Source organism: Microtus pennsylvanicus, chromosome 4 (assembly GCF_037038515.1).
Source record: "Microtus pennsylvanicus isolate mMicPen1 chromosome 4, mMicPen1.hap1, whole genome shotgun sequence".
Lineage (NCBI taxonomy): Eukaryota > Metazoa > Chordata > Mammalia > Rodentia > Cricetidae > Microtus > Microtus pennsylvanicus.
The window spans coordinates 108,320,154-108,332,767 of record NC_134582.1 but is presented as its reverse complement, the minus strand read 5'-3'; the positions used below and the strand labels follow the sequence as shown (position 1 = coordinate 108,332,767).

General features: G+C 43.9%; 1 protein-coding gene across 5 annotated transcripts in view; it reads left to right on the top strand.

Moving 5' to 3' along the window:
• Elmo1 (engulfment and cell motility 1) overlaps nt 1-12,614 on the top strand; it is a 532,076-nt gene that overhangs the window by 33,894 nt on the left and 485,568 nt on the right. Inside the window, exon 2 of one of the 5 annotated variants that reach the window (XM_075970131.1) lies at nt 12,424-12,498. The exons of the other annotated variants lie outside the window; for them this stretch is intronic. The gene's annotated coding sequence lies outside the window, so the exon portion shown is untranslated. The remainder of the gene's footprint in view (nt 1-12,423; nt 12,499-12,614) is intronic. 5 annotated transcript variants of the gene reach the window in all.

Genomic DNA, 12,614 nt, shown 5'->3' with positions numbered 1-12,614 from the left:
GCAGAAGCTTGTGCAGGAGAAGGTTAAAGACGAGGTGAACCGCAGAATCAGGCTGCCTCACCTGTTCTCTACGTCCTTAGGCTTTGCTTCCTTTTTGTGTTTCTGTCCCTGCCAGGCAAGGTTGAGCCTGGGAGATACTAATGGGTGAAGTCCACAGCAAGCAAGCAAGGTAGTCATGGGGAAATGCCAGAATAAAGTAAGCTTTTGGAAGAAGAGATGGTGTATGGTGACGGTAGAGGTAGTGACAGGTATTTATGATAGCTGGTCACTTGAATACCTGTTAGTGACTTATTTAGTGTTAGTGTGTGTTGTATTCTTGTGCATATGTTCATATGCATATGTGCATACATACATGAGGAGACCAGAAGTAGGCACTGGATGCTTTCCTTCCTCCCTCTCTCCGCCATTTTGTTCAAGTCAAGGCCTTTCTTTGAACATGTCGCTCACTGATTCAGTGAGACTAACTGGCCAGCAAACTTCAGGGATGTCTTCATCTTGGTCTTCATGGAGCTAGGATTACTCATGTGTGCTGCCATACCTGATTTTCTACATGGATGTTGGGGATCTGAGTTCAGGTTCTTGTGCCCGTGTAGCAAACACTTTACTGATTGAGCTAACTCCCAGTTCTTAAATGTAAATTAGATGAATGAACACATCAGTTGCCTCTTCCTCCATCTTATATATATTACTGGAAGAGCTAAAATTAACCTGTAAGCCCTGCTTACTTACAGATAACTTCCTGGAATGCTGGGGCTGTTGTTCATGTAAGATAACAAGTCATGTGTTTTCGCTTCCATAAACAAGGTTGGTTCCCCCAACTGCACAGGATGTGCTTGATCACGTGTTGGTGGGATGTTTACAGGCAGGAAGAACATCAGAATGTATGCTTCTTCCTGATTGGACAAAGGTGGGTTCTGTCTTAATGAGCCATTCCCTGGGAGTTAGGGGATGCTCTTGGCCAGTATCCATCTTCCTGGCCAGTATTTGATGAAGCTTGCTTTAGTTGGACAGTCATGGATTTGGTCTTTCTCCTAGCAATTTTCAGGTTTTCCATATAGGGCTGATAATGTCTCTCATTGGTGAAGGACTTGCCCATCGTGCCCTATCAAGTAAACCACCAAAAATAAGCAACTGCATGTAACGTGTAAAGGGTTATTGCCTTCCCCCACCCCTGAGATGTTGGTGACTCTTCCAACAGTTACCCCCGTCTAAAGTGGTTCCTGGCAGGATCACGCTGCACACTTCAGTTTGCCACTGGCATTGTGCAGACCTGGTAAGGCAATTAGTCTTAGTTCTTCACATCAAAGGCAAGTTTTAGTTTGAATTTTCACAGCAAAACGAGTGCTGTGATTTATTGGTGTCATTTGTACTTGCCATTAATTTCTAATAAAGTATCTTGGTGGATATAAGTTGACTTTGCTTTATTATTATTTTCCGTTCCCTGCAATGTCCCTCAGATCTCAGGGAAATGCTGCAGGGTGTTTTACTGTGTCACAGGCTGGGGCTTTCAGCAGAAGAAATGGAGAATCCTGGCTGCAGTTCGTGTGCCCTTTGAGCACTTGCCTTTGGCCATGGGGATTTCTTTTGAGAAGTGAAAACCGTCTACAGATCACTCGCCTCATTTGTCAGTCGCCGTTTGCCTTATAGCACCAACTGTGTTTCTGTGCTCTTTTGTTCAGGGCTTCAGCTGAGCTGGTCATGGGTGAGGTGTTCTTTATGGGTTCAAAGTCAAAGGAGAAATGCAGCCATCCTGGTCATTCCCACTGGTCACAGAGATCAGACAGTGGCACGGAAACTGTGATGCAAAGATCCAGTGTGATGGGAGCCTTGAGTCAAGGCTTAGCCATTCAGTGGAGGGAGGGGGATTTCTAAGTAGAAGAGAACCACATTTGATTGGATAAGGGAGACAGGTAGAGTATTCAGAAAAGGGTAATCTTGTTAGGCTAGAGACCAAATGTTGTAAAACAGCTAAAACAGAAAGAAAACAATCCAATTAAAATTAGTGGTTTATTGTTGTAGAACCAGTTACCCTCAAGGCTTAGTGGCTTGACCAGTAGCAAGCCTCTGTTCCTATTTGCAGCTCTAGGGGGTCGTGGGTCCAGGGGTAACTTAGCCAGGTACTTACCCCCTAAGAGTTTCTTACTTAGAGGAGGCAGGTAGATGTCATTGGGTCTCTGTCATCTGAAGGGAAGTTGTGGTTTGAATATGACCCCCATAGACTCCTATGTTTGAATGCTTGGTCATGGGGATTGGCATTATTAGGTGTGGCCTTGCTGGAATAGGTATGGCTTTGTTGGAAGAAGTGTGTCATTTGAGGTCTCATAGCTTAAGCTATGGCCAGTGGGACAGTTCATTGCCTGTTGCCTGTAGATCAAGATGTAGAACTCTCAGCTCCTTCTCCAGCATCGGGCCTGCCTGCTTGCTGTCATGCTTCCTGCCATGATGATCATGGACTAAACTTCTGAAACTGTAAGCCAGTCCCAAAGAAATGTTTTCCTTTATAAACGTTGTTGTGGTCATGATGTCTCTTCACAGCAATAGAAACCCAGACTAAGACAGTGGTCCAAGGATGCCAGAGTCACTCTGGAGTCAGAAGTTCACATGCCTGTCCAGTTGTGCAGGCTGGAGATGCTGCTTGCAGCTGGTCTCTTCTAGAGAGGAAACGGTCAGTTGGTGACTGTGTGCTCTTCTGCTTTAGTCTTGGAGATCCCATGAGTGTCTGCCTAAATATCCTATATATTCAGAAAGACTCAGATGTCAGCTATCACTGTGACAGCTTACACAAATTGATCAATTTTGTAACAGGGAGGGTTGATTTAGTTCACACTTTTAGAGGCTTAAGGCCATGGGATGAAGAAGTGTGCCAGCTTGCTGTGGTTGAGAATCCAAGAGGAAGGAAGGAAGGGGAGGGGCTAAACCAATATCCTCTTCAAAGCTGAGTCTCCAGGTAACTAACTTCTTTCCATAAAGTCCCACCTCCTGAAGACTAGATACCCCTCATGGTGCCATGTCTGAAGCTTCTATTATAGGCCATTAGGGGTCAGATAATATCCAGAGAGCTGTGGTTGCTAAGGTAGGTTTAGTAAGAGAAGGCATTATTAGCACTTCTTCTTAAAGGGAAAGGCCTGAAAAATGCCAGCACCTTGTAAGACCAAAAGCATTCTTGAAATAGGACAGAAACAAAAACAATATCTGCATTTGCTTTTTTCTTTAAAAAAAAAACCCTTTCTACACAAGTATTCATAAGTAGTTCAGTACTATGGCTTTTTTTGGTGGCAAACTATGGTATAAAGTTTTGTCTACTAAAGTACTTATTTTTTTAAATTATAAAAACAACACAATCTGAAACTTTTACAGAAGACAGGGAAAGTGGCCTTATGTGGTTGGTACTGAGGTAAAGCCTTCCTCAGTGCCCAAATGGGTCCCACAAACACCTGGGACCCCAAGAAGGGAGTTTCTTGGAAGCCCCTCTGTGGATTAATCCATCCATCCATTTGGTGCAGTGGTTCTCAACCTTCTTCATGCTGTGGTGACCCCAAACATAAAATTATTTTAGATGCTACTTCTTGACAGTAATTTTGTTACTGTTATGAATCATGATCTAAATATCTATTATGCAACCCCTGTGAAAGGGTCATTCCGTCCCCAAAGGGGTCTTAACCCAGAGGTTGAGAACCATTTCTTTTGTGATTTTTCTCTGGAACCCACTTTGCTCTTCTAAAGAATTCATCCTTGTTCAAGGATTTCATGCTACTTTGCAAATCTATTCTCATTATAACTATTATTTTCTCTATTTTAAGTACTACACTGAGCTGCAGCCTTGAATGATTGTCAATAGTGTTTCTTTGGTGAGAAGAAGCAGTTGAGAGTGATGTGGGGGATTTAAGTTCAGTGAGGTCTTTTCCTGGGGGTAGCATATATTAGAAGTATAGTCATACTTCACTTCACAATAGGGACAAGTTCTGTGATACATGAGGACTCAGGCATTGGTCCCACTGTGTGTACATTATAACATGTTCTTGTGTGAATAAAGATGATATCAGTCAGTCACTTCAAGTGGCCTCTTGATGTAATCACCAGAGGGGCAGGAACTTGGGTATGATGGCACACTCCTCTCATCCCAGTAGCTAAGGGAGCAGGATCTTGAATGAGTTTGAGGATCTTGAATGAGACTGAGAAGTGGAGAGGGTGTGTGTGTGTGTATGCGTGTGTGTTTGTGTGTGTGTAACATTATCCAGTGTATGTTCTTCTGTGTGTGTGCTGATATTTTTAGTCCATTTCACCACAGTAGGTCTGTCTTGCAACTCAACTCATGACTGTCCTTGAAACTGAAATACAGACTGGATTGTTGGTGAGAAGGGTGTGCACCACTTTTCTGGGATACTTTTTTTGTACACTGTGAAGATGTGTCTTGGCAGGGTGCCTTCTGATTGATTTAATAAAGAGCTGAATATCCAATAGTTAGGAAGAAAGGGTAGGTGGGACTTCCAGAGAGAGAAAGGAGGAGAAGACAAATCTAGGCATGCAGAGAGAAACCAGCAAGACGCAGACCAAGTTGGACATACAGAATGGAGGAGAGCTAAAAAGTCATATGGCAGAACATAGATTAATAGAAACCTGTTACTTTGAGTTAGGAGAGCTAGTTGGGAACAAGACTAAGCTAAAGGCCAAGCTTTCATAATTGATAAGAAGTCTCTGTGTTGCTATTTGGGAGCTGGCGGCCCCAGAAGAAAGTCTGACTCTATATTACCACTCCCAGTATCAGTAGCATTCTAGCGTCCATGGCTGTTTTCACACCAGTGTGCCCTGTGCCGGGGTGGGAGGCAGTGTTCTGACAAATGTTTTGCATAAATATTTTTCATAATTACCAGAAGGAAGAGGAACATATTATCTAACAGATAAAGGAAATATGTTCATTTATCTCACAAATGAGTATAAGTTCTCTCAGTATACCCATATCATTCTGAATAATACAACCCCCCCTCCCAAGTAAAAACATTTCTTTGCATGAAAAGAGACTCTGAGATATAACTGAGAAACTGGCCCACTAGAGCATAGAACACATTGCCTCTCTCTTGTTTAACACACTTAAAGGGAAGAGCAGAAAAGCAACACCTTATTTTAAGAATGTTGAGGTTGAAAAGCATAAGAACGTTAATTTTTTTCTCCACTGTCATTTTCTACTTTTTCGTTTCAACAATCCCCGGTGCCCACTTGTTCCTGGAAAAGAAAGCATGCCGCTGGTTTTCTTTTAAACAAGAGGAATGCTGTGTGTATGGAAAGCAGAGGGGAACCAGTGACTGGTGGAAGAAAAGATCTTGCTCACAGAGGTGTGTGGGACAGGGTGCTTATTAGCAAGTCAATGCACTCGTGGGATTTCCCACTTAGAGTATTAGTGAAATGCGATTTCTGCGTCTTGGTAATTGTTTCTTAAAATGGCTTTCTAAAGCCAGCCAAACACTCCTCCTGCTCACTTCCTGTTTGGCAGCTGGGGTTCTATTATGAAAATGGTGGAGTGGGAGTCTCATGTCTTCAGCAGAGCACAGGCATAGACCCGGCATCCTCTCCTCTCTGGTGTACTGCCCTTAGGATCCAAGCAGGTCCTCAGGCTCAGGAAGTTCATTGAGCTAAAAACTCTCTCTCTCAAGGTTTCTTTGTATTTTCTTGTTCCTATTGACATAATGACCACTACTTTTCAGTCTTCTTTCCCTGGGACTAAGAGGATTGGAATGGAGTGGGGATGAGGGAAGGGAGAGCATTGAAGGGGAAATGAGGGGAAGGAGAGCACAGTAGGGAGGGGGGACAAGGGGAGGGAGGGCACAGTGCTTACTTGGTCTCACTATGTGGCTCTGACTGACTGGGAACTTGCTAGGTAGACCACATTGGCATCAAACACACAAAGATCACCTGCCTCTGCCTCAGATTACAAGGCTAGGATTAAAAACACCGCCACACGCAGCAACATAAGTATTTTTAATTAAAATAATAGCAGAGTGTGACTTTTTATATCGCATAATCTGGAATTTTGGATATTAGAAGAATTCTGAAAGCGGAGCAAACCTTGATCCTGCAGAGTCTGCTGAGCTCAGCACAAGCCTGAGTAGCAGCAGAAGGCTGCTCCAGGAGAGGTCAGCACAGCAGGGACATCAGCCATTGGGAGAGAACTAGAGTGTTCTGGTTAAGTCAGCTTCTCTAGGTGACTTCAGAGGCAACTGTCCTGGAGTCTTACTGATGTATACAAATAATCCTGAAACTCCTTGGCTTCTAAAACAACTATGTTTTTGTTTTATTATCTATTTGATTTATGCTTTCTGGAGATGAGGTCTCGTGTAGCTGAGGCTGGCCTCATGCTTTCTTTGTAACTGAAGATGACCTTGATCTCTGGATTCTTTGCCTCCTACTAGGATTACATATATCAGCCATCATACCCATCAACAACAGTTTAATTTTGCCCCTGAAACTGTATTCTGAGCAGGACTGGGGGAGCCTGCTTTGTCTGTGCTTACTTGGAGTTGACGGGGTGACCCAGTGGAGCCTTTTGGAAAGCTCTTCTCTCAGGGTCGGGAGATCAGGCAGCTTAGAAACGCCCTGCACTGGAGAATTTCTCTGCCTTCCCTGCATCCCGGTCTGCTACTCATGCTTTTATTGCTTCTGTAGTTTTGCTTTTATAAACAACTATGAAGTTGCTATCAGACTTACCGTCTGATTTTGCAGACTGCTTCCTCTCTTCAGAAATAGGTGTGTGAGTTTATGTTATCCTTTTGTCCTAGCTTGATAGCTTCCTTTCTCTTGCTCAGTACCATTTCATTGTGTGCAGGTACCACAGTTTACCTGTTCATCTTTTCACAAGCATTTGGTTGCTGCTGAGTTTGGGAAATTACGGATAAGGCTGCTGTAAATATTTGCATACACACACATATACATACACAAACACACACACACACACACACACACACCCCATATGAGAGTGGGGGGAAGGGGGAGAAAAAGAGAAAGATATCCCTTAAGCTCAAAATTTGCAATGCTTACATTTTACACACATTTTTCAAGACCAGGAAAGTTTTATTTCATAATATAATCAACGAGATTATGGGCTTAACTAGTGTTTTATCCATTTTTACCTAGACCGTGTCTATATTTGAGTTTATAGTTCAGTAAAATTTTATTGTTTGTGTGTTCTTAAGTACCGACCTAATCAAGATTCTGAACTGTTTTAGGCCACAGCGTGGAGCTGCCACTTTGAACCCATACCCCCTAACTGCAGACCTTCTCCTTGGTGACTGGCAGCATAGCATACGCTCGAAAAAACTGTCTTTGGAGTCACTCAGTCAATTTTGTTCATCTTCTGTAGGAAATTTATTGATTATTCTTCTTTTTTAACTTCCGACATTTTTCAGTCTCATCTCTGGTTCGCCTGAGTGAACACACACATCCGTAAACAGGGAGTTTTTCCCGCTTAGAAGTGAGTTATTAAGAAGTTCTAATCTGCATATATTTTAAACAGAACCTGACATGTAGTTATTAGTGTTAAAGCAGCAGATAGACGAGGCTGAGATTATTATGTGATGGGGAACTTTTACAAGGTTCATTAGCAAATCCGTGTAAAGAATGACCCACTTTAGTTCACTTAAAGCGTAATTCAATTTACCAAAACATAACGCGCAAATAAATTTTTTTAGAGGGAATAGCAATTTGTATTCACTAACTAGCAAATGATAATGTGGTTAAAAACTAGAAAAATAAGAGCATATAAATGAGCTGGCAGCGGGGAAGGCAGCGTTGGGACAACAAAGGCGCCGTTTGAGTTTTGCAGTATGAAATTCATAAAGTCATCATGCTGTAGGCAAATCAGATGTGTAGGATGTCAGGATTATGCCAACTGTTGAGGGCTCAGAGGGTACAGCAAGGTGCATGAGAAGCCAACATGACACGGCTTTGAAGAGGAAGAGTGACCCACTATGCTTCAAGGCTGGACCACACATACCCGTTCTTCAGCCAGTGGCTTGTATGATGTAACTGTTTACCTGGAAGGCAAAGTTGGTGCCAGGAAGTTGTTTAGCTGCATTGTCAAGAACTAGTTTATTCTGGAGTGCTAGAATGTGGTTTTTCAACCTTAGTGCTATTTATGCTTTGGGCCAGATAATTCTTTTGGATGAGCATGCGAGTTTCTGTCAGTGTGAAAAATAGCTAAGGAATTCCAATTAGGAAAAATGTATTTTGGCTCCTGGTTTAGCGGTGCCAGCCTATGAGTGGCTGGCACCCTTTGCTTTTCAGCTGTGGCAGTGTAGAGCATCACTGTGGGCAGTGTGTGGCAGAGCAGGGCTGCTCATCTCAGGAAGCAGGGACTTCAGCTGGCACCTGGTCGGCCTCCTTCTTCTAGGTTGTTCTTACTATGCCTCCAGCCTGTAAGGTGATGGGACCCAGTGCACAGTGAGTCTTAACCCCAAGGTTATCTCAAATGCCAGTTGCCTCTGGTAACATATTTACAGGGACCCCAAAAGTGTGCTTTAGTAACCTCTTATGCACCTTTCTGTCTAGTCAAGCTGATATTTAAGGTTAGTCATTGGAGGGGGAACTGTTTGCGTTATTGGGTGATTATCAACATTGCTGGCCAATATGTACTGCTTTCCACCAGCGCCTTTGCCTGAGTTATGATGAAGTAAAATGTCTACATGCTATTTTACTGTTTCCTCATTACTACTGCATCACCATCTTGTCTTCTTTGAAGGACTTTTGAAATCTCGTACTCACCCATACATTTTTTTTAAAGATTTATTTATTTATTCTGCATACAATGTGCTGCTGGCATGTATGCCCACATAGCAGAAGAGGGCGCCAGATCTCATTACAGACGGTTGTGAGCCACCATGTGGTTGCTGGGAATTGAACTTAGGTCCTCTGGAAGAGCAGAAGTGCTCTTAACCTCTGAGCCATCTATCTCTCCAGCCCTCATCCATACATTTTAAACACACAGAACATTAAACAGAATAACTTTCTTTTTTTTTAATATTTATTTATTTATTAAATATACAGTATTCTTTCTGCGTGTATGCCTGCAGGCCAGAAGAGGGCAACAGATCTCATTACAGATGGTTGTGAGCCACCATGTGGTTGCTGGGAATTGAACTCAGGACCTTTGGAAGAGCAGGCAGTGCTCTTAACCTCTGAGCCATCTCTCAGCCCCCAGAATAACTTTCTTATTTCGGAACTACTTTTGCTTTCTTGTTCTTTCCACAGAATGTCGCTGCTTTACTCTTTTGTGTCCCTCGTTGTCTGGTCACTGACTTTAGCATCTCATCAAACAGACAAGTTTGTGCAGAGAGGGTGGGGCGTCACAGCAGAGAAAAAAGATGAAGCACGGATTTCTCATCTTTAACAATAAAATATTTTTTAATTTTATCGTATGACTGTTTTGCCTACATGCATGTATATATACTGGGTGTGTGCCTGGTGCCCAAGGAAGCCAAAAGAGAGTGTTGGATGTTCTGGAAGCAGAATTAATGGCTGTTGTAAGCCACCGTGTGGGTAGTGGGAACCAAACCTGACCCTCATCAAGAACAGCAGGTGCTCTTAACTGCTGAGCCCTCGTCTCTCCAGTCCTCTTTCCCAGTTGTTTTCCACAGGCAGCCAGGGAGGGCACCCTGGTGCTTGCATGAAAGGAGAGATGAGCCCTAAAAAGCAACGGGTGGGGGGGTTGGGGGGGGGAAGGAGCAGGTCCTGAAAGACTGCTTGAGAATACACACCTTCGAGCCAATCCACAACCTCTCTGCTGCAGCTTGTGATTTCCTCATTCCTGCCTTGCGGCTGCAGCAAACTGGAATTGCCGATAAGGGAACAAAGGATTGACATTTTTCTGGGGAGGATGGACCCTAGCTGCTCCCCAGGCCAGCCTCCTTAAGGCTACCTTCTCCAAGGCCAGCTGTTGGAACTTTCCTGGCTGGAGCTAGCAGAACACTTAGTTTCCTCTGTAAAGCTTCTGGAATATTGGCAGCCGGTCTGCATTCAAACTGCCACGCCACCAGTTCCCCACCTTCATGGCTCCTTAAGGACAGCCGTCACCCCAGCAGGTCTTCTACTTGATTGCAGTACCCTGGGCACACAGGCGTGCTGCATTGCTTTATGGTAGCCACAGCTGTGAAGTAAAGGAATACAGTGCCTAGGAGGCAGCATTTGTGATCCCATGCACTTTATCTCATCTTAGATATTTGTGTCAGTCCAAGAAAACTAAAAGCATTTTTGTTTTACTTGAAAGACCTGTTTTTCTTGAGTCTCTATGTGATTTAGAAGAGTGACTGCCTATAAGCAGGCCTTTCTCACAGCTAACCTTTGTGGCCTTAGTTTTGTGCTAAATGATGAGTATGAACCATGTGCACGTTTTATCAAGCTTAAAAGTATTTCTTGCTGGAAAATACTTCCCTTCTGGACTTTTAAAGCCCGCTGCTGCACACAGGCCTGTTGGAGAGTTCCATGCGTTGCTTCTTCAATCCGTGTATTGAGCAGACATCTGTGGGTGACCTATGCTAGGCAGCATACTGTCACAGAGAGGCCCTGTCCTCACCAACTCCCTGCAGACAGATGCTGCAGTCACTGGAGAGAAGAGAGCTACCAGGCAGAGAGGAAGAACTGAATAACTTAGTCTGGGGAAATTGGAACAGCTTCCAATTGGAGGCACTCCCCTGCTGTATTCCGAATAATGCCTGTGGCTGTGACCCACGGGGTGGGGGCAGGGTGAGGCCTGTCGTTGGGAGGAGACTGCTGGGAGAGGCTGTTAGAGGCAGAGGGAACAATCTGTGGGATGGACAGGAGTCAGCTGACTTAGGAAAGAAATCGTGCCTTACTGGGTTTTGGTGCTCTTTTACTCTTAGGTATTCAGAATGGCCATGCCTTATTCTTAGGGGAGATTCATCGCAATAGACTCTCATCATCTCTCAGAATGATGCTCTCTCAAACCATGTCCCTGCCCAGCTGGTGGATCCATTACCATTGCTTCATTGATCAGGCCCCAGTGATGCCTCTTCAGGGAACTTTGGTCAGCAAAGGCTTTCTTCCGGCATATATCATGGTGCTGGAACGCTCAGCGAGGCCTCCTGGTCTTGTGCCATTTGTTTTTTTATTCAGGAAAAAAAAAAAGGGCAAAAGACATAGCCAAGCAATAATTTAAAAAAAAAAATCCCTACAGCTGCAATCAACTTAGAACTTAGTATTTAAGTTGTCATTCCAAAATCCAAAGAAAAGTATGTGAGAAAAGGTCCAGAGAGCGTTTGGGACTGGGGTACCTTCTTTTCCTAATGAGGTTGAAAACACAGCTACCTTTCCACAGCAGAGGCCCTGGGCCTCACAGGTGGGCGTGCTGAAATATGCATTGCATTATCAGGACCTCTGCAGAAACCGTCTGGGAGATTGGTATTTACTAGGTTGTTCCTTCCAGAAACAAAGGGAGCCTCTGAAAGGATTCTCTTCCTGCCAAAGTTGTCGTTATTGGTGGGAGCCCTTGGGATGTGCTTGCAAGCTGAGGGGAAAGCTAAGAGAAAAGTGAGAGAGGAAGGAAAGGAGCCTGTGGGAGCCTGAAACACCATTGAGGTCTTCATGGGCCAGTAGCAGGAAGCGGAGAGCCACCCAGCTTAGAGATGAGTCTGGGGATCTGGCTGCTCTTCATGTTAGAGAAATTAGCGCTCAAACAATATCACATGTACACCTTTACAGTGTTAGAAAGAGTAGTTTTCCTGCCTAGAACATTGCCTCTGGTCTGTTTTGCCCCTCCTTCCTTCTGGCCTCCAGACCCCTGGTAATTACCCTTTCTAACTCTATAGTTTTATCTTCTCTAGAAGGCCAGAAATTCAGAATTATTCAGCATGCAGCTTTCTCAAAGTGGCTTTCTGTTCCACAGCATATCTGTCTGTCTGCCTATAGAAGGACGTGTTGGTGGCTCTTCCGGTTTGGGGCACTTGTGTTAGAAACATCAGTGTACAGGTTTTTTTGTTTTGTTTTGTTTTGTGGACATACACTTTGAACTCACTTAGGTAAGTACCTCGGAGCACAATTGCTGGGTTGTGTGTTATACCGTATTTATTATGTAAGGTGCCAGACTGTCTTCCAGCATGTCTTTATCATTCCCCGCTGCTTCTTTCATTTTCGTCTGGCAACCTTAGATATAATTTGTGGAAGAACGCGGGTGCTGCTTAATGTGTAGTAGCCTGGTCTGAAATACTGAGTGAGCAAAGATCCCAGTGTCGGTTGCTCACTGAGCCAGAAGTCCAGGGCATGTTCATCAAGTAACTGAAGGATGTCATCATAGATCTAATCCTTTCCTTCCCCTCTGTCCCCGCACTGGAAACATGATTGTTTAGCACAGGCATCATGTCTTCATGTACTTAATATGAATGAAATACCAGTAGACTCCTTCTTACTTTGTCCCTCTAATAGGACAAGTGGAATCCCCCACCCGGAACTCCTCAGCAGTGATCCTGTGATGTCTACTCCCTCCGAATGGATCTCAAGGTCATTCTAGCTGTATAGAGGGCAGTCAACAGGCTTTTTGGCTTTTTTTTTTTAAAAGCATCTTTCTAACATCTGTTCATGGTTTCTGCTAATGTTAGCTTATATTCTGCTGCTAT